This window comes from Nansenia antarctica (genome assembly GCF_963989245.1).
Source record: "Nansenia antarctica genome assembly, chromosome: 14".
NCBI classification, from domain to species: domain Eukaryota; kingdom Metazoa; phylum Chordata; class Actinopteri; order Argentiniformes; family Microstomatidae; genus Nansenia; species Nansenia antarctica.
In genome coordinates this window covers 13658139-13680521 of record NC_137684.1, presented here as the reverse complement: position 1 = coordinate 13680521, position 22383 = coordinate 13658139, and the positions used below count along the sequence as shown (strand labels likewise).

The 22383-nt window shown below is 44.0% G+C and overlaps 1 pseudogene across 1 annotated transcript; it reads left to right on the top strand.

Moving 5' to 3' along the window:
- The first annotated feature begins 9748 nt into the window (after positions 1-9748).
- On the top strand, positions 9749-21540 carry LOC308169864 (aminopeptidase RNPEPL1-like; annotated as a pseudogene). The gene is made up of 14 exons: positions 9749-9775; positions 10118-10356; positions 10585-10700; positions 10852-11300; positions 14797-14937; positions 15137-15288; positions 16412-16528; positions 16798-17038; positions 17121-17234; positions 17948-18060; positions 18353-18461; positions 20308-20532; positions 20869-21011; positions 21385-21540. The product of its transcript is annotated as an aminopeptidase RNPEPL1-like (transcript).
- Positions 21541-22383: the final 843 nt, after the last annotated feature.

The following is a 22383-nucleotide window of genomic DNA, read 5'->3' as shown; positions in this document are numbered from 1 at the left end:
ATTAAATCAAATATCTGTCTATAAAACGTCCAGTCACTACCAGGAGGAGCATATACATTCAGTAAACTCACTAGGGTTCCCTCTATTTTCCCTATTATCATTATAAACCTACCATCTTTATCTTTAAACTCTGATATGTGTTCATAGGTCACTGTATTTGATAACAGTATGGCTACACCCCTCCTATGACCTGGTTCGTATGAGGATGAATATACATATTTAAAACCCAGTTTATTCAATTTGGCATGCTCTGTATTGGTAAGGTGGGATTCCTGTAGGTATGCTATTTGTATTCTATCTTTCTTTAATTTTGTTAGGATCTTCCTTCTTTTTATCGGGTTAAGTAAACCATTAACGTTAAAAGAAACTATTCTTATATCTTGCATTTAGGTTATAACATGTGATATTTCCATCATGTACATGAAAAGCTTCCCAGTTGCTACAGTAAACAGTTGTAAACAAACATTAATAATAACATTACAAAAACAAGTAAAAGAAAAAAGTACTTGAGTTACTTCCAAGGTAGGGGTCACTACTACAACCCTCCACGAGCCTAAAACAATAGGCTCCAAGGGAAAACCCCTCTCCCGTAGACAGAGAGGGCCCTTGGAGATAACAGTATGAGAAGGTTCCATCGTTCGTTCCTTTCCCAATTCTTATTTGTATTTTAATTATTCAACTAGGTAACTCACGTTTTTTTTTATTATATACTAACCAGCAAACAGTTTCAATAGTATGAGCTGAACTCACCCACCCAAAGTGTCCGTTTAATTCTGAGTAGATTAGTAGGGCAGTCGTTGCTTATAACTAATCATTTCACTCAGCTTTTACCGGACTACCCGTCTGTGGGTGGGGGGTCTCTTCTGTAGCGTTGCAATTTCTCTTTGTAGCCTGCGTCTCCTCTGCCACGTCTCCCGGTCCGCCTGCCGCCTGTCTGCCATGTCAGCTGCCTCAATTGCTCCATCAGCGTCTCCGGGGCTCCGATGGGCTTGATGGGGAGACCTCTGTTAGCCATGTCCTGCGTCGCCTCTTCCACGGTCTCGTAGATCTTGATCCCCTCGTCATATTTCACCTTTAACCGGGCTGGGAACATCGTTTGGAAGTAGATGTCTTTATCCTTCAAGATCCTCCGGGCCTCTGCATATTCTTTTCGCTTTTGGAGAATGCGTGGAGCATAATCGTTGTCCAGATTGACTCGCGTCCCCTGCCAGGTGAATCCCTTCTTTTGCCATGCCGCGCGGAGCGTCGTTTCTTTGGTTCTGAAGCTGAGGAACTTTACCAGGATGGATCTTGGCTTTGCCTCTGCTGGTGGCTGCGGACCGAGGGCACGGTGGGCTCTCTCAATTTGTAGACTTGTTGTGTTGGGTATGGCGAGGTTTTCTAGGAGTAGTTTTTCCACGAATGTGATCATCGACGAGGAGTCCTTTTCTGCCCCCTCCGGAATACCGTAGATTCGGATATTATCTCGTCTGGAGCGGCCCTCTAGGTCGGTTAGCTTCTCTTCTGTCCTGGCCTGTAGCTTTAGCATTTCTGTCAGGATATCTTCCGTGTTCTGAATTCTCTCCTCGGCATTCACAATTCGCCCTTCTGCCTCCTCCAGTCTAACGTTTGCACTCCTTATTTCTTCTTTTATATCCTCGAGTTGGGTCTTATTGTCCCGTCGGAAATCTCTCAGTTCTCTCAGAATCAGACCCAAGTCTACTGTGTTTTCCGGGAGCATTGAATCGCCCTCGTGTTCATCATTGCTAGCATTGGGAGAGTTGCTACGACTTTTTTCGATCGGAAACTGTTGCTGCAGTTGCTTCTTGTCCATTTTCCTAGTGTTCATCTCTGCCCTCTTTCACTATTTATTTGGTATGAAATTTAGTATGAAATTCTAAGTTTGAGGGACTTTAAGAACGTAATTGAACGGGAGAGCCTTCTTTATGCTGCCATCTTGTCCGTGTCTCAACCGGAAGCCCCAAGGACGATATTCTATCTTGTTATCTCGAATCAGCACCGGGAAGTTCCCCTGAATTTCCTCTTCCTCCGATGCCTTCCCTCTTGGTCTTAGGCCATAATTGCTTACTAGTGGCTTCGTTTTTTCGTCCCGCCTTGGTGTCGCTGTAGACCTTGGGAGGTTCGGCTGGGATGTATGATGTGATGTCACTTGAGCTACCTGTTCTTCCAGTTCCTCTATCTGTCGTCTGTGACTTTCCTCCTCTCTTAGGATTCTCTCATGGAGTTTTCTTGCCTTCTTTCTTAACTCCTCCTCATCCTTTTTCACCCTTTCTTCCTCCTCTTCCTCCAACATCTTCTTCTTTTGCTTTAAGCTCTCTTTCTTCTTCTCTATCTTCAGAGACTCCTGCTCATCTTCAGAACCACTTTCTTCTTTTCCCTTTTTATAGCGTCTTGTCCCTCCCTGCTTTTCGGCCCTGGCTATTAGTTTTCTGATCTGAGCACTGTAACCTCCCTGTGCATTGCTGTCAGCACCTGAACATTCGCCATCACCTCCACTGCCATCTTCACTGTCATCTGTCTTGTTCTCTGGTTCGAAATCCACGGTCACTTTCGCTCTTCCCCTCTCTAGTACATTATCACCCTCATCTTTGATAGTGAAGGCTCCGTTCGTACTTAGGACGGGGACCTGAGGGTAGATCCGCTGAGAATTGTCCTCCAGTATCTTGGCATAGGGAGGAGGACTGGAGATTGGAGCTGTGTGTGAGAATGGAATGTTCACTTTCTCTTCCATTGCTTTGGCCAATTCATCTCTTTTTTCTGGATCCATGTGAGCTGTTTTCTCATTCCAAGCTAATGCTACTTTCTGCCCCTCTACCTTGAAGAGGTCTAAAATAGCTAACTCTAACCTGCGTTTCTCTGATCTAATCTTTCCTTTTTGATGCGCCTTATGTGCATTGATAAGTATCTCCAATGTTGCAATTAATTGTAAGTCAAAGGTGCCCTCTTCTGGCCATGGTTGTTCAATGTCTGCCCAACGAATATTCCATTTCGTTGACATTTTGCTAATTTCTTTAACAAGAGGATTCATTTTTCCCACTATAGCCACAGGGGATGAATTTGCTAATATTCCCTTATCTGTATTAACAGCCCTCATCAGGTTGCTGGGTTTGGCTCCCATGTTAAGCTGATTGATTTATACTGCTCAATATGCTGAAAGTATGCTATAAGGTGTACTTTTCTTACAACCCACCTTCTGTTGCCGTATCTGCTAAACAGATGCTAGTCCAACTTTTAACTGTGTCAACTGTCTACACAGAACATTACAATTCAGAACAACGGATTGTTTCAGTGGTATTGTGTATTATTGACTTAAATGTAATCTATGTGTGTGTGTTTTAATCTAAATGTTTTTCCCTTATTGTGTATGAATGTGTGTCACTTAATTGCTCAATCAATACTAATTATAGTTCAGGTCAACTTAATTATTAAACTACAAAGGCTGTTCAACACAATTTATCAAATTACAAAGGCAGGTCACGCTCTAAGTCTTTCTGATCCACAAACCCTTGATTGATCAATCCTCAGATAGAAACTGTTCTGCTATTCTTTAATCAAAAACTGTGAAAAAGAACTTAACTTGAAATAAAAAGATGTAAAACACGAATATTAATTACAACCTGTAAAGAAATCGACTTGTTATTTGGAAGGAATAAAATGATTAATTATTAATTACAATCGGTAAAGAAATCGACTTGTTATTTGGAAGGAATAAAATGATTAATTATTAATTACAATCTGTAAAGAAATCGACTTGTTATTTGAAAGGAATGCATAATTAATTAGACTTAGTCATTGACACTTCATTGATGTAAACCTGTGAAAGAAAACGTTATCATTGGACTATTACAATCTGTCCACTAGATGGCGGCAAGCAACCGAAAATGTCTTATCGTGTTCTGTCCACTAGATGGCGGCAAGCAACCGAAAATGTCTTATCGTGTTCCGTCCACCAGATGGCGGCAAGCAACCGAAAATGTCTTATCGTGTTCCGTCCACTAGATGGCGGCAAGCAACCGACTTGCGTATCGATTGCGCATGCGCCAGCTCCTCCGTGTAAAATGGAGTCTATGAATGTTTTAACCGTAATTCTAAACTATTTAAAATACCCCGCTGATCAATTCACTTTATCTCTAACTTTATAAATACTACAATCTATGTGTAATGGATTCAACCTTATCCCATGAGATGAGCAATGCAATCGATCAAATTCAGCTTCCCTTGTAGTAGAAAGGATTTTCAGCTCTGTGTGTGTCCGCTTTTGCAGAGCAGGAAGGGGGGGGCTCTATTGTTCTTGAAAACCCACGGCTGTGTTGGGGCCTGCTTAAAACAATCTCTTTAACACAACTTGTTTTCATAAACAATTACTTTTCACGACACAGCAATATCAAGATTATCTTTCAATGCAGTTAAACGTATTATTTCACTTTGTTCCTTCAGACCTCCCCTCTTCCCAGGGCGCAGTCTCAGGCTGGAACCCTTTCCGCTGAGGTCCTTTCCAAAGGACATCTCATCTCAGCCTCTCTGCTTCCCAGGCGTCTCCTTTTCAGAGCCCTGATCACAGAAAGCACCACTCGCCTACTAGCTGTACGTCGCTTTCAGCTTATGGTGGCCTGACTGTACATTGAGCTGAGCGCTACTGCCATATCATATGGCCTTACGTTCTTGAGCGACCCAACCGGCCGGTGACCCAGTCGATAGCGACCCCCTGCCAATGTATAACACTGGCCCTGTAGCGGTGATTAGCCGCCCAGGTGGGAACCGACGGTCTGATCCCTAGCCCACTTTGCTATGGGTCTAGAAACTTTGACCGTTTACACCAGCCTTGCCTGTTCACGGGTGTAGCTTCCTCTCACATCCCGCTAGGTGTGGGCTGTCGCCCACGTACCACGCACTGCCCACACACCTACATGCGACAGCTGCGCCGACTAGACGGTACCACGGTAGTATGTTCATTCATACTTCATCAGACACGGGGGCCTTCAGTCCTCTCCCCAGCACTATATGAGATATTTAACGTGCCCTCGGAACTTTGCAATTCCACCGCCGCCTGTTTTTGGCTAGGTTCGGGGTGCCTAATCCCCTGCCTAACCAAATTAATCTCATTCTAATATTCTCTAATGCCTTTTTTCCACGGCCTCTCTCTCAAGAGGGACCTGAGCGCCTGCAGGCGTAAAGCTCGTCCGTAAGACGGCACTAAAGCAATTAGCTCCGCTCACAAGGACAATGGTCCTCTTGTCTTATCAAACAGGAATTCTCATTCCTTATACATAATAACACAATCATCAGCTTCTCGCTAATCTTCACAATAACCAATATTGCCGACCCATTAACAAAACGTCTTCCGTTAATTTTCTGTCGACAAGCCTACACTTTTCATATAGACACTACTAAAGTTCGTCTTCCTTTAGTACCACAGGCTTACACACACACACAATATTTTCCCAATACAGTGCAATTTACACATATATGTACAAATACAGATTTCTAAATCCGGCTCTTTAATTCAATCCAATTGTAATTATCTTATATTTCTAACAGATACTCAACACAAATCAAGATTTTTTTGTTTATAGCTTAAGACCATTTATTACAAAAGTACATCAAAGCTGGACGCTGGTCTGGCAGAGAGAGAGAGACAGAGAGAGCAGAGAGAGGGGGAGGGGGAGCAGCTGCTGGGTCAGGCACAGAGAGAGAGAGAGAGAGAGAGAGAGAGGGAGAGAGAGAGAGAGAGAGAGAGAGAGAGAGAGAGAGGGAATGGTACTTACCTCCAGGCGCTGAATGAAGAGATGCAAAAATTGACGGTCACTATAATCACTATAAGCTATATATATTTACTCGTGGACTAGGCTCGCCATTATTTCGTATATTTTGGTATCTGTTACTGCTAAAAATGAAGAAGAGTTCTTGAGCAAATTTAAGACTGTTTATTCAAAAAAAGCAGGTTACACAGCATGGCCCCTCAATGGAGCTGGTCATCCGAATCGGTCACAGGATATGAAGAAAAAGAGGAAGAATCAATGTGTGTACAGGATTTTATACCCCCCCTGTCACTGTCGCTGAGCCAATCAAAACAGAGATATGGTCTTGTTAACATCTGGTAATGATCAGTCCACGTCATTTTAATTTGGTCAGATACAAAGTTTGCCAGTGAAGTCATAGTAGTTTTCTGTCCTGTAAGTAGGATGTTATTATCTTATTATCTTATTATCAGGGGCCATCCTAAGGATTCTTTGGGTTCATGCTGTGTATTATCTGCCATACACTTGGTTTAATGCAATTCACCCTATGGTCTAATACAATTCTAATGCAATTTATGCTATGGGCGTCTTGCTGGCTCGGGCCCTAATGCAATTATATCTACCCATGATGATATTACAGCCTCTGCACATGCTGGTCAAAAGGCCATTGTGTGTATTAGAGGGCCATTGCTATGGTTACAGAGCATGAAATACACGACACAGGCCCTCCCCTCCCAATCATTGTTGCGGGACAGACGTGTTGCCACCCACGAACTGCATGCTCCCGGCACGGGGGGCTCGAAACTAACTAACTAACTAACTAACTAACTAACTAACTAGCTAACTAACTAACTAACTAACTAACTAACTAACTAGCTAACTAACTAACCAACTAGCTAACTAACTAACTAGCTAACTAACTAGCTAACTAACTAACTAACTAGCTAACTAACTAACTAACTAGCTAACTAACGAACTAACTAACCAACTAACTAACTAGCTAACTAACTAACTAACTAACTAACTAACTAACGTTTGAGCGTCAGAGCCGGTGGTTACCAGAGACATGCACACCATTAAAGCCATGCACGCTTCTCCAAACCACCGTCCCTAGTTATTTGCCCTGTCTGATTAATGATGGATTTTAACTTAATAACTCTTGACATGACTTATGTGTAGTATAGGTTATCATGACTCTTATGCATGTTTTTAAATGTATTTTTTTTCTTCTTCTGTCACATAGGCTACACTATCAATCAAATGTTGAGCCTGTTAATTCAGACAATGACTGCTGTGTATCAAGTTGAATTTAAGCTATGTTAATTTGTTTCAGTACATTAATTTAGCAATCAGGTCAGTGGCGGCTGGTGATAAAAATGTTGGGTGGGGCACAGGTTATGGGGGCATGCTCCACGGGGAAGAATATCAACTTTAGAATCTGGATTTACATTTTAGCATGAGAATATATAACTTGTATTAAAGGGCAAACTGCAAACACACCAAAAATATAATGCACAACAACTGACAAATCAACTGGAATAGTCTTTGTTAGCAGAGTAGACCTAATGTTAACAGAATGGACTTATACCCTTTGTCTATCTGTGCAGCGGTAAGGTGAATAATTCTAGCAGTACTGTCCAGACAGTTGTCTTGTTTAGCCATTCAACTAGGCATTATTTATTCAATGGAGAAAGACATGGAACACAATGCAATTGTGATAATAAATGTGTTCTTTGTTACTTCTTTAATTAAATTAAAGTGTACCTTTCTATTATCATACAATATTTCCTTGAACATGTAAACTCTATAATCATACAGTTGTCTTTCTATTAGTTGTCTCTGTCATACTGAACTGTTTGTTATCATCCTGAACTATCTCTGTTGCTCACCTCACCTCAGTTATGTCTCTGTTGCTCTCCTCTCCTGTTGTCTGTCTCTCTGTTGCTCTCCTCTCCTGTTGTCTGTCTCTCTGTTGCTCTCCTCTCCTGTTGTCTGTCTCTCTGTTGCTCTCCTCTCCTGTTGTCTGTCTCTCTGTTGCTCTCCTCTCCTGTTGTCTGTCTCTCTATTGCTCTCCTCTCCTGTTGTCTGCCTCTCTATTGCTCTCCTCTCCTGTTGTCTGCCTCTCTGTTGCTCTCCTCTCCTGTTGTCTGTCTCTCTGTTGCTCCCCTCTCCTGTTGTCTGTCTCTCTGTTGCTCTCCTCTCCTGTTGTCTGTCTCTCTGTTGCTCTCCTCTCCTGTTGTCTGTCTCTCTGTTGCTCTCCTCTCCTGTTGTCTGTCTCTCTGTTGCTCTCCTCTCCTGTTGTCTGTCTCTCTGTTGCTCTCCTCTCCTGTTGTCTGTCTCTCTGTTGCTGTCCTGTTGTCTGTCTCTCTGTTGCTGTCCTGTTGTCTGTCTCTCTGTTGCTGTCCTGTTGTCTGTCTCTCTGTTGCTGTCCTGTTGTCTGTCTCTCTGTTGATGTCCTGTTGTCTGTCTCTCTGTTGCTGTCCTCTCCTGTTGTCTGTCTCTCTGTTGCTCTCCTCTCCTGTTGTCTGTCTCTCTGTTGCTGTCCCCCATGTTCGCCTCAGTGCTGCTAGCGACACCCGACCCAGTGCTAACTGCTTCGTGGCTCTCACTCTCAACAACATTGGTCGTCGCAGCTGCATTATTATTTTTTATTTTTTTTACTTAGCTATAACAGGGCTCTCAAGTCTCACGCATTGGGCGTGAGACACACGCATTTCAACCCGTTCACACGCCACATTTCAACCCGTGTGTCTCACGCCCAATGCGTGAGACTTGAGAGCCCACTAATGTGCGTCCGCTTAATTTTTGCAGCTTTCTCTTACGAATTTAGCCTAGGCTATGCGTAGCCTACGTCCTGCGTGGCCCCCTAGTGGTAGTGGCCCTAGGCTGCAGCCTAGGTAAGCCTATGCGTTAATCCGCGCATGCTCAGGGCGCACTTTTGTGCGCCCCGACCGAGAAATAGGAGACAGCCAATTGGAGCGCTGCTACAGCTCACGTGTTAGCCAAAAGTATTCGCACTGCCATAGGATCCCATTCGGCCAGCGTCCCGACTCTCTACCCTTGTATATATGTATTTTCACAGTGAATTTCACACAGGATTTTTAATGAATGCTGATAGGCGCCGACAGAATATCAGCCGCATTTTATGAGTAAACAATGTTTATTTTTAAAAACTTTTACAAGTAGGAACTAGGAAGTGGGGGCGCGTTGGAAGGTGGGGGCGGTGCCCTAGCTCCCTCTATTGGCCAGCCGCCACTGAATCAGGTGCTCGCTACCATGGATATTGACGCAGCACTTGTCATCTATTATGTCATTATGACATGTCATCTATTATGTCATTATTACATGTCATCTATTATGTCATTATTACATGTCATCTATTATGACGACGAGTTCCAGAATCTTTGGATACGCGGCAACAACTTTAGAATCAGAACTATTGCCTCCGTTGTTGTTTTCTACGGATTAAATCTAAAATCGCAACTTTTATCGACAAACTTGAAACTATATGAACTTATAAGCAAACACAAAGGAATATCTACAATGAAAAGTGTGAGTAACATTTTCCTATGATAATAATCTTAACAAGTTGCCAACAGTTATTGTTGGGAAAATAGCCTAAATGTCAAAATTGACATTTCGTGAGCTTAGAATTATAAGGTTCTATCTCCGTTTAGGGTAGTTCCGAGATATTGAGCGTCAAAGTTTTTACATTCCATTATGTTTTGTGAGATGGAACCTTTGTATTTTATGAATTACTAACTAAAACATTTCAACATTTTAAAAATAGCACCACACAGGCATTAATAAACACCTAATGGTTCAGATTATGTAAAAAAAATAATTCTGACAAAAATGGAGATAGAACCTTATAATTCTAACGTCACAATGTAGGCTATTAAAACCAATTAAATTAAAGCCTATTAAAGCCAATTAAGTCAATTAAGTAAAATTGGACATTTAGGCTATTTTCCCAACAATAACTGTAGGCAACTTGTTAAGACTACAGGATGCGTCTGCTTGGGCCTGCCTCAAAGGTAACATTTAGTCTGCTTCAGCCTGCCTCAAAGGTAACATTTAGTGCTGCTTGTCATTTCAATACAACAGTATATCCTATCTTAGTGTCTGACTCAAGTTTACCAAAAGAGTTTTCAAATCTTAACTGTCAAACAAGACAAGACTGTTCTTCTACAAGGTACAGTCAGCCTATGCAATACATCCCATAATACCTAGCGATCAAATAGGTAACCAGTGATACAACTGATGTGTTAAGAGTTAGGAGGTCTTGTGTGACTGTGAATATTGATCATGATTATTCTCTTGTAGACTATCATGTGTCTCTCAAACGCACTCCCTCTCCCTCCTTCCCCCGTAATAAGCTGTTCAAATTGCGGGTGACGAACACGGACACGCCGGTAGCGCCAGGACTGTCCGTGACCGGAGCCCTGGAGTTCAGCCCAGCGGGGGTTGAGCCAACGTCCGGGACCTCATTCATTCATTCATACTGCTGGGACCGCTTACTGCTGGCGGGGGATGAGCCAACGTCCGGGACCGCTTACTGCCGGGACCGCTTACTGCTGGTCCTGGAGGACGGCGATGTGGAGATCCCCCTCATAGCGTACGTGGACCACCGGCCACACTTACATACATTACATTTACATTACACACTTATATACATTACCTTGATAGGCGATGTTAGGCAAGGATGCACTGGTAATGTCTGTGTGTGTGTGTGTGTGTGTGTGTGTGTGTGTGTGTGTGTGTCTGCGTGTGTGTCTGCGTGTGCGTGTGTGTCTGTGTGTGTGTCTGTCTCTCTCTCTCTCTCTGTGTGTGTGTGTGTGTGTAGGTCTCCCCCAGCCTGTTCTCTCACAATTGAGACTCTGGCTGACTTTGGCTCTGTGACGGCGAACAGTCAGGTGATCAGCCGAGAGTTGGCGTTGACCAATCAGGGATCAGCTCCAGGTATGAAGAGCTTCTCTCCATCACACACACTCTCCTCCTCCAAACCCATCCTCTTAAACTTGCTTTTAATCTCTACTCTAAACTATTTCTATTGTTGTTTTTACTGACATGTGGTTTTGTTTTACTTTTTATTTATCTATCCTTGTGGTAGGTGGTGGAGGTGGAGGTGGAGGTGGAGGTGGGGGTGGAGGTGGAGGTGGGGGTGGAGGTGGCCGGGCTGGGCTGGGACAGTGTCGCCTGGTCGACATCGCGTCGGCGTCCAACTTCCACTGCTTCAAACTCTGCCACTTTCATCTCGACCTTCGCCTTAACTTTGCTGTAAAAGAGATGACCGGGTGGCAGGTCCTGGAGCTACTACCCATTCAGCCCGGGGTACAGACACTGGTGTTGGACACTCACCCATCCTTGCTCATCCATTCCATAGACTGCAAGGTACCTGGCGCCACCGGTGCTCAGGACGTCTCCCTTTCGCTGACTTACCGTGTGGACTCGTTCACCGACGACGGATCATCGCTGAACATTAGCCTCCCCGCCACTGTGATACGGCTACATCGGGCTTTCCAGATCACAGTTCGCTACACCACGACAGACGGTCCTGCGGTAAGATCCTAAACTTTCCAGCGGTGACAGCGGTTTGGACAGAATAGCCTGAAAAACACTCAGTACAAGTATATGTGACAGGGTCTGATGAAAAGGTCCCCAGGTAGGGCAACATCATTTTTCAGTTTGAAATCTGAAAACAAGTTGAAAAAGTGATGCAGTTGAATGTTGATACCGCGGCCCGCCCAAATCAACAAACCTAGAAATTCGGCCTCAAAGTTTTCACAGACACTTTTCACCAGCAGGTAATGGGTGGTAATGGGTGGGAACAATAGCTGGTTAACTCCACCCCCAACCACTCCCCCTCTACATTACGGCCCAATCCCGATTCTCTTTTTTACCACTTCGGCTCGTTTTGGAGTCACTCGTTTTGGAGTCACTCGTTTTGGAGTCACTCGTTTTGGAGCCATAGCCGTAGTGGTTCCCCGGGGGAAATGGGACAACCCTTCATGGGACAACCCTAATACGTCATCCGTAGTGTAATGAATGGGTTAATTCATAGTCAGGACAGCGCATGCGCCTAAGAGAGAGTTCATGATATACCACTAGGTGACTGACAGGTGTCGAGAGAACCGAAGTAAACTGGTTATACCTTTGTTGAACCCAGACTCAAGTGTCTTATTATTCTATGTCCAAGTGCCATTACACGTAGTATCGTAGAAAAGCATTGACGCTCGCGATTCATTCACAACTTGAATGAACTTGAACGCTATCAATCGATCAAACAAGTCATCAAATAAAAAAGAACAATGCTTCATTATCAGACCATGACAGAATAAGCTCTAACCTGTATAAAACCTGTGCTCCTACCCTGCCAGTCTGCACTGATTTAGGACAACAGTGCAACAACTTCGAGGCTGAACTTTAGTTACATTTACGGCGTCATATGCCATCAAAGGGAAACATGGAAAAATGACTTACAGATTTAATTTTATGACGTTACGAAATCCGATGTGACAGGAACGCTGGAGAAACAGCCGCTGTCCACTGCATTAGTTAACTACATATATAATAGTACATAATAACAACTGCTCGGATTAGATTGCCGGTTGTTTTGGTATAATAACAACTATAGCGTCATATACCACCAAGGGGGGGGGAATTCACGCCTATCATGCTGTCAAACACCACAGGTAATAATTTATTTCTAAATAAACATGATTGTACATCTCTGAAATGTGAATCGCGCACCGATTTATTTCTATTGGGAAGGCTGACGCCGGGGCAGCGTCAGCCTGTGACAAACGCGCTCCGGTGTCCTGCCCGCTGTCCCAAGCGCGCTGGACTGTGGAACTTTCTATGTTAAGCACCTCGGCATAACAGCGATTTCTTTTGTTATGCTTGTTATAAAGAAAAGGTCTATAATGCATTGAAATAAGATTAAATTATATAACCCATCAACAATATTACATAATAACAACTGCTCGGATAGGATTGCGGGTTGTTTTGGTTTAATACGTGCCATAGCTGTAAATAAAACATGGACATAGGTCATGCGCGTCTATCATGCACACATCAGCCTAACTTTAGATAGATAACTTCACATTAAATATGTCTATCATCATCCGCTGTCAAACACCACAATTTATTTTTAAATAAACATGATTTTACATCTCTGTAATCGCGCACCGATGTATTTATATGGGGAAGGCTGTGCTTGACGATTCCATTGGACTGACGCCGGGCAGAGGAACAGGTGTTTGCCCTGTGACAAACACGCAGATATCTCTGGTGTCCTGCTTTGATAGTCTAATGCAGCGGTTCCCAACCTTTTTGGACTCACGGCCCACTTTACAAATCTCTACAGTATTCGCGGCCCACCTAGTGCGCGAAGCGTGTAAAGAAAAGGTCTATAATGCATTGAAATGACATTAGTACATCAGACATTAGACATTAGACATCAGACATGGAAATATGTCAATGCGCGGCTGTCATGCACAAATCAGCTTGTAACGTTAGACACACAGCACATCGGCATAATAACGTTTTGTTGTTGTTGTGCTTGTTATAAAGAAAAGGTCTATAATGCATTTAAATGAATGATACAACCCATTAATAATATTACCTAATAACAACTGCTCGGATTAGATTGCGGGTGCTGCTACATGGAAATAGGTCAAAATGCGCATCATGTACAAATCAGACGAACGTTTGATAGATAACTTTACATATTATGTGTACCATCATCCGCTGTCAAACGCCACAGGTAATAATTGATTTATGATTGTACATCTCTGAAATGCTCGACTGTCATGCAGCGTTGCGTTACTGTCACGTTAGACACAGCACCGACATAAAAGCGATTTTTGGGTTATGCTTGTTATAAATAAAAGGTCTATATTGCATTGTAATGACATTAAACAAAGATAATACGATGGTTATCATAATTTTTCAAGTCTTTAACTCATTGACTGCCAAAGACGCCAATTGGCGTCTTATAGAATAGTAACGTTGACTGCCAAAGACGCCAATTGGCGTCTTATAGATTTTTTTTTTTTTTTCGCGGGGATCGCGTTATTGACATGTTCTACACCTAGCGAGTGAATTTCAGACTTGGGTGTAATGTATTTCGGACCCAGATGGGGGCAGTAGTTCGATAAAAGCCTGGAGAAGGAAGTGGCTTGCTGTGGGTTGTAGTAATGGCGAAACGGATCAGGGTATGTGCCAAACGCGGCGCGGTGCATTGCGGCGCGGAGCATTGCGGAGCATCGCGGAGCATCGCGGCCATCGCGCGACTCTTCAAACAGTTCAGAGTCGGATGATACAGAAAAAGTGCAGAAAAAAAAGAAAGAAAGAAAGAAACAAACTTTCTTTTTCTGATGAAAGAAGAGAGTCTAAAGTTTTGGTAGATATGTTCAATGTTTATGTAGTCCGAAAAGTCAATATTTGGTGGGTCTTCAAAGTTCAGCGAAAATGCCCCAAAAGTCTGGCAGTGTGGAGCTCTCCGCTCTTTAATTACAAGCAATTCCAGAAAAAGTAAATGACATTTCAGGCTCGCTTCCGTATTACGAGAGCGAAAAGAACATTTCTGTAGATGTTTCGCAATGCATGCCGGAAGGGAGTCTCATGGCTCCGAATCGAACGAGGGTCAAGATTTGCTCCGAACGGAGCCAACCCTAACCCTAACCCTAAATGAGTAATGAATTGGGACGCCACTACGGCTACACGTGAACACGCAAAACGGAGATTAGGGGTGAAAACTCGGACAAACAACTCGCTAATATCTGATGGTGAAAAGCTTCTAGACTAAATATTCTTTAAAAAAACATGTCTGTTACTTGCTGTGGTAAATCAGAAATCAGAAATTTGCCAACTCCCGCCATTGGATGTCATTCAGTCACGGTTGGTCAGTCAGTCACTGTCAGTGAAGCGTTGTTTGTTTGTCCCAGTTTTCAAAGGGGGCGTGGCTTAGCGATAGGTCCATTGCATGCACCTAAAGTATATGAAGACAACAGGAGCGATATATTTATCATTGGTCCTGGGTCCTCTGTCACAGATCTGGTGGCTGGATGCCGAGCTGACGTGTGGTCAGACCCGGCCAATGGTTTTCACTCAGGGCCATTCTGTATGCAATCGCTCCTTCTTCCCCTGCTTCGACACACCAGCCGTGAAGAGCACCTACACTGCGACTGTCAGAGTGAGTCTGAAATTCTGCATCAGTAACATCAGCACCACTTACCTCTTGTGAACTCTCTCATCCCCTTTCTCTCTTTTCTTTCGTGTTTCCTCAATCTCACTTTGTTTAATTGTTTTTGGGCATTTAGCTGCTAATTGATGTGTCCATTGTCCTTTGTGTGTGTGTGTGTGTGTGTGTGTGTGTGTGTGTGTGTGTGCAGGTCCCGGAGGGTGTGACTGTTCTCATGAGTGCCTCCCGCAGTGCCTACTCCAAGCAGGACCGAGTGTTCCAGTTCTCCATGGAGCATCCCGTCCCTGTCTACCTGGTGGCCCTGGTGGCGGGGGACCTGCAGCATGTCGACATCGGCCCTCGGTTAGTGGGACAACAATGTTGATATTAGTTAGTGGGACAACATTGTTGATATTAGTTAGTGGGACAACAATGTTGATATTAGTTAGTGGGACAACAATGTTGATATTAGTTAGTGGGACAACAATGTTGATATTAGTTAGTGGGACAACAATGTTGATATCAGTTAGTGGGACAACAATGTTGATATCAGTTAGTGGGACAACAATGTTGATATCAGTTACTGGGACAACAATGTTGATATCAGTTAGTGGGACAACATTGTTGATATCAGTTAGTGGGACAACATTGTTGATATCAGTTAGTGGGACAACATTGTTGATATCAGTTAGTGGGACAACAATGTTGATATTAGTTAGTGGGACAACAATGTTGATATTAGTTAGTGGGACAACAATGTTGATATCAGTTAGTGGGACAACAATGTTGATATCAGTTAGTGGGACAACAATGTTGATATCAGTTAGTGGGACAACAATGTTGATATCAGTTAGTGGGACAACATTGTTGATATCAGTTAGTGGGACAACATTGTTGATATCAGTTAGTGGGACAACAATGTTGATATCAGTTAGTGGGACAACAATGTGGTATCGGCCCTCGGTTAGTTGGGAAACAATGTGGTAACGTCAAAGACGTCGAGTGACGAGGATGAGTCTGGGAATGGCTGGATCACTAGGGTGCTGATCTGAGATGTGGCAGAGAAAACAGACAGACAGAGAAAGTTGTCAAAGATTTTACCATGGCCGTGTGATCTTAATAGTTTAACACTAGAACAGCCGTGCCTTTTTTACCTACTAAAAGAGCTGCCTCGGGGGGTCAAATGACTGCTACTGCTATTTACACACAACGACCACTAGTTGGCCGCTTGTAAATTAGCCTGCCTCCTACACAGAAAAACGGCAAAATAGCTTCATACTAGCTTATCCTGATGTGATTTTGAAAATGTCAGGATACTGGGTGGTAGAACACACATATCTAGGACAAGTCATGAAAGGAGGGTCCTGAAATGTGATAGTGTAAAGATAGAACACTTTTCTTTACTCGTGGCTGTTCTATTGTTAACTGAAAGTAACCTTTGACCCTCTCCCCCCCCCCCCCCCCTGCACTCTTATCTCTCCCCCAGGAGCCGGGTGTGGGCCGAGCCGTGTGTGCTGACCTGTGCTGTGAACAAGCTGGGGGGCAGCGTGGAACGCTGGCTGGGCGTGGCTGAGGGGCTGTTTGGGCCCTACGTGTGGGGAAGGTCAGTGTCAACACAGCATGTCGACCATGTAACCGCAGGGTTAGGGTCATCCTCTGACAGGTACGACATCATCTGTCTGTCTGTCTGTCTGTCTGTCTGTATCTATGTCTGTCTGTCTGTCTGTCTGTCTGGATGTATCTATGTCTGTCTGTCTGTCTGTCTGGATGTATCTATGTCTGTCTGTCTGTCTGTCTGTCTGGGTGTATCTATGTCTGTCTGTCTGTCTGTCTGTCTGGGTGTATCTATCTCACGGTGTCCTCCTCTGACAGGTACGACATCGTGTTTCTTCCCCCGTCGTTTCCCATCGTTGCCATGGAGAACCCCTGCCTGACGTTCATCATCTCCTCCATCCTGGAGAGCCGAGAGTTCCTGCTGATCCTCGTCATCCATGAGATCGCCCACGGCTGGTTCGGTAACGCCGTCACCAACGCCACCTGGGAGGAGATGTGGCTGAGCGAGGGGCTGGCCACGTACGCTCAGAGACGCACTCTTATACCAAAGTAGCTTATAGTGTACTCTCTCTCTCTCTCTCTCTCTCTCTGTCTCTCACACACATGTACAAACATCTGTCTACCTGCGTCTCCTCCCCCAGGTGAGGCCTTTACCTGCCTGGAGACGGTGTTCCGGCTGGACGCTCTGCACAGAGAGATGCGTCTGCTAGGAGACAACAACCCGGGCAGCAAGCTACAGGTGAAATTTGAGCCAGGTAATCTACACACACCTGCTTTAGTTAGACTCACACAGCTGCTTTAGTTAGACTCACACACCTGCTTTAGTTAGACTCACACACCTGCTTTAGTTAGACTCACACACCTGCTTTAGTTAGACTCACACACCTGCTTTAGTTAGACTCACACACCTTTGAGAGTGAGACACAGACACACAAAGAAGAGAAAGTTAAAATAATTAACACATCTCATTATCGTCTTCACTTGAGATTGAGAAAGACACAGAAATACCGTGCATGTGCATTCCAGACACTTCTCCAACCGTCAATGACAAGTATATATGTAATATTTTAAGTCATATTTTAAGTCAATTGTACATTTTTGTAATTTAGTGTTTGAGGTCTATAGGCATGGCAGCACATTTAACATGTGTTAGTTTCACCTACCCTTTTTTTTTAAGTTATTTTTTCTGAGTGGGGCAGTCCCACTCATATTATTTTAAATGTATTGACAGTTACAGTGAAGATTTAGACAGGAAGGATGGGTGAGAGAGAGAGGAGGGATGACATGCAGGATATGTCCCCGGCCGGAATCGAACCGGGGACCCTGCAGTTACATGGTCAACGCTTAACCCGTTACGCCACCTGTTTTTTTTACGCCCCTGGTTTTGACTTTCTCTCAAATGTAATATATTGCATGACTCCGTTTCCTCTGTGTGTAACTTCCCTATGTGTTCCTGTCTCCTCCTCAGGTATTAACCCCAGCAGTCTGATGAACTTGTTCACCTACGAGAAGGGCTTCTGCTTCGTGTCCTACCTGTCTCAGCTGTGTGGGAACGTCCAGCGGTTTGACAGCTTCCTGAGGGTGAGACTGAGTACAGGATGGTGTTCATACATGCAGCCTCGCCCTCACTCACAACCAACCTGTCCTGAGTGTCTCATAGAGCAGTTTGTGTGTGTTTGTGTGTGTGTGTTTGTGTGGCCTACATAGAGCAGTTTAACCAGTGTCCTGTGTGTCTCCCTCAGGCCTACATAGAGCAGTTTAACCAGTGTCCTGTGTGTCTCCTCAGGCCTACATAGAGCAGTTTAACCAGTGTCCTGTGTGTCTCCTCAGGCCTACATAGAGCAGTTTAACCAGTGTCCTGTGTCTCCCTCAGGCCTACATAGAGCAGTTTAAGTTCAGTAGCGTGGTGGCCCAGGACCTGCTGGATTTCTTCCTGGGTTTCTTCCCTGACCTGAAGGAGAGCTGTGTGGCAGAGAGAGAGGGTGAGTGTCCGAAAACACAACCACTAGCATCCACCCTATATACACCTACGTAGATCTGAATGGACTATATCAGGGTTCCCACGGGTCCTTGAAATCCTTGAAAGTTTGTGAATTTGAGAGAAAAAAATCCACGTCTTAAACGTTTTTGAAAATAGACATGGGTCATTGAAAATGCTTGAATTCCCCTCTCTGTCTCAATTTTTTTTTTTTATATATATATATATATATATCAGGGTTTCCGTTAGAAAAAATTGCAGCCGGACATAGTGTCCGGGAAGATTTCGATTTACCGGACAAACATGAATTATTCCGGTCATCATATTAAAATATAATATAGCTGTTTGTCGCGGTGATTACTGTTGTGTAGCGGCCTATATATGCCATTTAATGTCTATTTCTCATCCGATACGATTAGATGCGAGCTATATAATATATAATAATATAACATGATTCGCATGCGCGCTATGCCATTATGTCCAGCGCTGAACGGGCGCCTCACTGGGAACTGAACAGACAGCATCGATCAATGAACGGACTCCACATTACGTTAACTGAAGTTTGTTAAATTGTTTGGGATTAATGTGAGTTTTCTATTTTCTCTTTCCAGTTTTACCCTTTTTTTTTTATCAATAAAACAACGTCATTTCTATAACCAGGTCTCGCTGGTTGGGAAGGCATTTCGTTTAGCTGCCTGTCAAATCATACTTAATCGGACTCGGGAGTATGACAATGAGGAGAACATAACTGTTTATTGAGAAACAATTGATAGGCAGGCTGGGATACGTATATAAAGAAATACCACAATGTCTAGATGTATAACATTTTATTGAACAGTGCAAGCATGTAGGCTTCTGGCGTGACACGGCTAGCCTAATTTCCGTTCATATGCCTTTTATCAGATAAAATAAAATAGAATAGAACTCTTTGAAAATAAATAGGCTTTAAATTAACTGCGTATAGGCTAATTTCCGTTCGATGTTACAGCCGGCCTATGCCTTTTCTCAGATAGATAGGGGATAGCCCTGTAAGCTCATACGGGTCTGTATGTCGTCCTGAAGACCGGCTGTTAGATCATATCGCTGAAGTTGGTCTCCATCTTAGTGTAAATGTTGTCCGTTTCGTTTGTTATCCTTGTTATTGTGCGATAAAGTTAAGGCGCTCCGCTTCGGGACACCATTTTCAGTTGAGCACCAAACACACACACACTCATGGCTAACTAAAGGGGGCGGGTCCTTCTCTCTCGGGCAGTGTTGTGTGTGTATGAGTGTGTGTGTGTTTGGTGCTCAGCTGAAAATGGTGGCCCGAAGCCAATTTGAATACAAAATGTGAACTTTAGCGAATTGTATTCAAATTGTGCTTAGAGGGAATTATTTTCACCGGACATTTTGTCCGACGAGTTTTCAATTTGTCGGACTTCAACAAATTTTACCGGACAAAGACCGGTAATTACCGGTTAACGGAAACCCTGATATATATACTGTATATTCAAAAATATTTTACTTAGCTCGTCAACTAGTAAATAAGTCTCTGTATTGCTTAACTTTGAATTGAGTCTTGAAAGTCCTTGAAAAGGGCTTGAATTTGAATTTGTGTGGGAACCCTGTGGGAACCCTGTATACATACATTTCTCCCATTATTTCTTTACATGACCTGTATTTCACCTCTGCCCAACTTACCAGATTTAGCGGTATGCCCTGTCCTAGCTCAGTTAACAGAGACAACAGTACTAGTAAAGTATTGGAACATGTTCCTGTCTAAACACTGTTTTTGTCTGAACCAACAGAACTGAGCTATAACTACTTGGTCTTGGCCACCGCATGCCCCTCTCTCTCCCCCTCTCTCTCAGGCCTAGAGTTTGAGCACTGGCTGAACGGGTGTGGCCCCCCCCTCTGTGAACCAGACCTCTCTGCCGGGGGGGTCCTGACCAACCCAGTTCAGAGTCTGTGTGAGCTGTGGGCCACACACCCCCCTGACACGGAGGCCATAGCCGCCTTCGACCTCTCTACCTGGAGCACCTTCCAGACTGTTCTGTTCCTGGACCGACTCCTAGACCGCTCCCCGCTCTCCCACGGTACCGCTCACCTCCTCCGTCTGCTCTGACTCGCCCTATTTTTATTGATTAGTTTATTTAAAAGGGACAGTGGACAGTCATTGACTCTCCCTGAATTAGCTGGGTAGCTAAATCACATCAGCAGTCCCTGGGCAGGTAAATCCACAGGGGAAATACGGCCTCAGATGTTATAAACTATTTAAAACAGAACTACAGGAAATAAAAACATCACACTTTACACTCAAGAAACCCTAATGAAAGTAGTCAACCCGTCTGTCGTCTGTGATTGGATACTTGTATGCTTCTGTTCATTCGCCGACCTAGAGACCTGATTGGCTTGTCCCTGTGTGTCCTCAGAGGTGATGAGTCACCTGTCACGCTGCTACTCTGCGCTACTGGACGGCATGAACGCAGAGGTGCAGATCCGCTGGCTGCTGATTGTGGTGCGGAACAGCTTCTACCCCGACCTGCCGCGCGTCCGCGGCTTCCTGCACAAACACGTGAGTGGTGGACGGCTGGAGGAACCGATCGATGCTTTAACATCTAGCTGTTTTTCCCCCATGGGTCTTAATTCTAGTATGTTGAACTGCTAGATTGGTAGCAGTGCAGTCTCTAGAAAAATTTCACAAGTAAAAGAGGGTTGCGACACTTTTTGTGGGAAAGAAGTTTATATCATAGGTTTCGAGGGGAGTTTTTTTTAACAATCACCTGCTCAACTAATCAGCCTCACCTGCACATCCTCAACTAATTTTATATTTATTTTGTTTGAATAATAAAAAATAAAAAAAAGACTACTTCAGTATGACAATACCTCAACCCAAACTGGTCATGTTTGAACTGACGTCACACCCCCCTCTCTCTGGTCTCTCCCAGACGTCCAGCTTGTACACCATGCCCCTCTACGAGGACCTCTGTGCCGGGGTGTTGAAGTCTTTTGCAGTGGAGGTGTTCTACCAGACCCAGGCCTGCCTCCATCCCAATCTGAGACGGACTCTCCATCAAATACTGTATATCGTCAGGCTTGATTGACACTGACAGAGAGTGACAGAGGACACGTAGCTCCACCCCCCCCCCCCCCCCCCCCCACACACACACACACACATATATATATATATGTGTGTGTGTATGGGCTATTTATACAGTTCCCTGTGTATGTAATGGGACAGTGAAGCATTTTTTCTCCTTTTGACTATATTAAATCCAATTGAACTGGCGTTTAATTTCCTGGTGGGGTTCATTTAACTTATTGTATGGGTTAGTAAATACTGAACTACCTAAATATTTGATTATTATATTCTGATATAATTATTTTTCCAATACGTTTGGAGCCCTGAAATGGGGGAGTATGTTTTAACCCCCCCCCCCCCACCCCATAGAATTAAAGCTAAGAATCTATACTTTGATCCCAAGTGTTTTTGTTGTGTCTGTCTGTCATGAATGGGGGGTGGCCGTCGGTTGGCTATCTGAACATGGAGTAGAGAAGGCTATGACAAGCGTGTGTGTGTGTGTTTGAGAAAGCACAGTCCGTGATCAGAGCCCACTGATCTTGTTGATGGCTGGGATTTACTGTTGCTTGTCAAATTCACTCTCAAACTGCCCAGGTGGGTCTGTCACCAAAGGCACATTTGCCAACACTGTACTCTGCGTGTGTAACTCAATGTCTGGCACCAGTCTCTCATTGATGTCATTCATTGTGAAAATCTAATCTCTAAATAAATCTAAAATCTATTAAGGAACCAGACATTGTGTGCTAAACACTACATACTTCTGTCCAACTGCCCTCAAATCATTCAATTCATACTAAACACTACATACTTCTATCCCACCCTCCTCAATTCATACTAAACACTACATACTTCTATCCCACCCTCC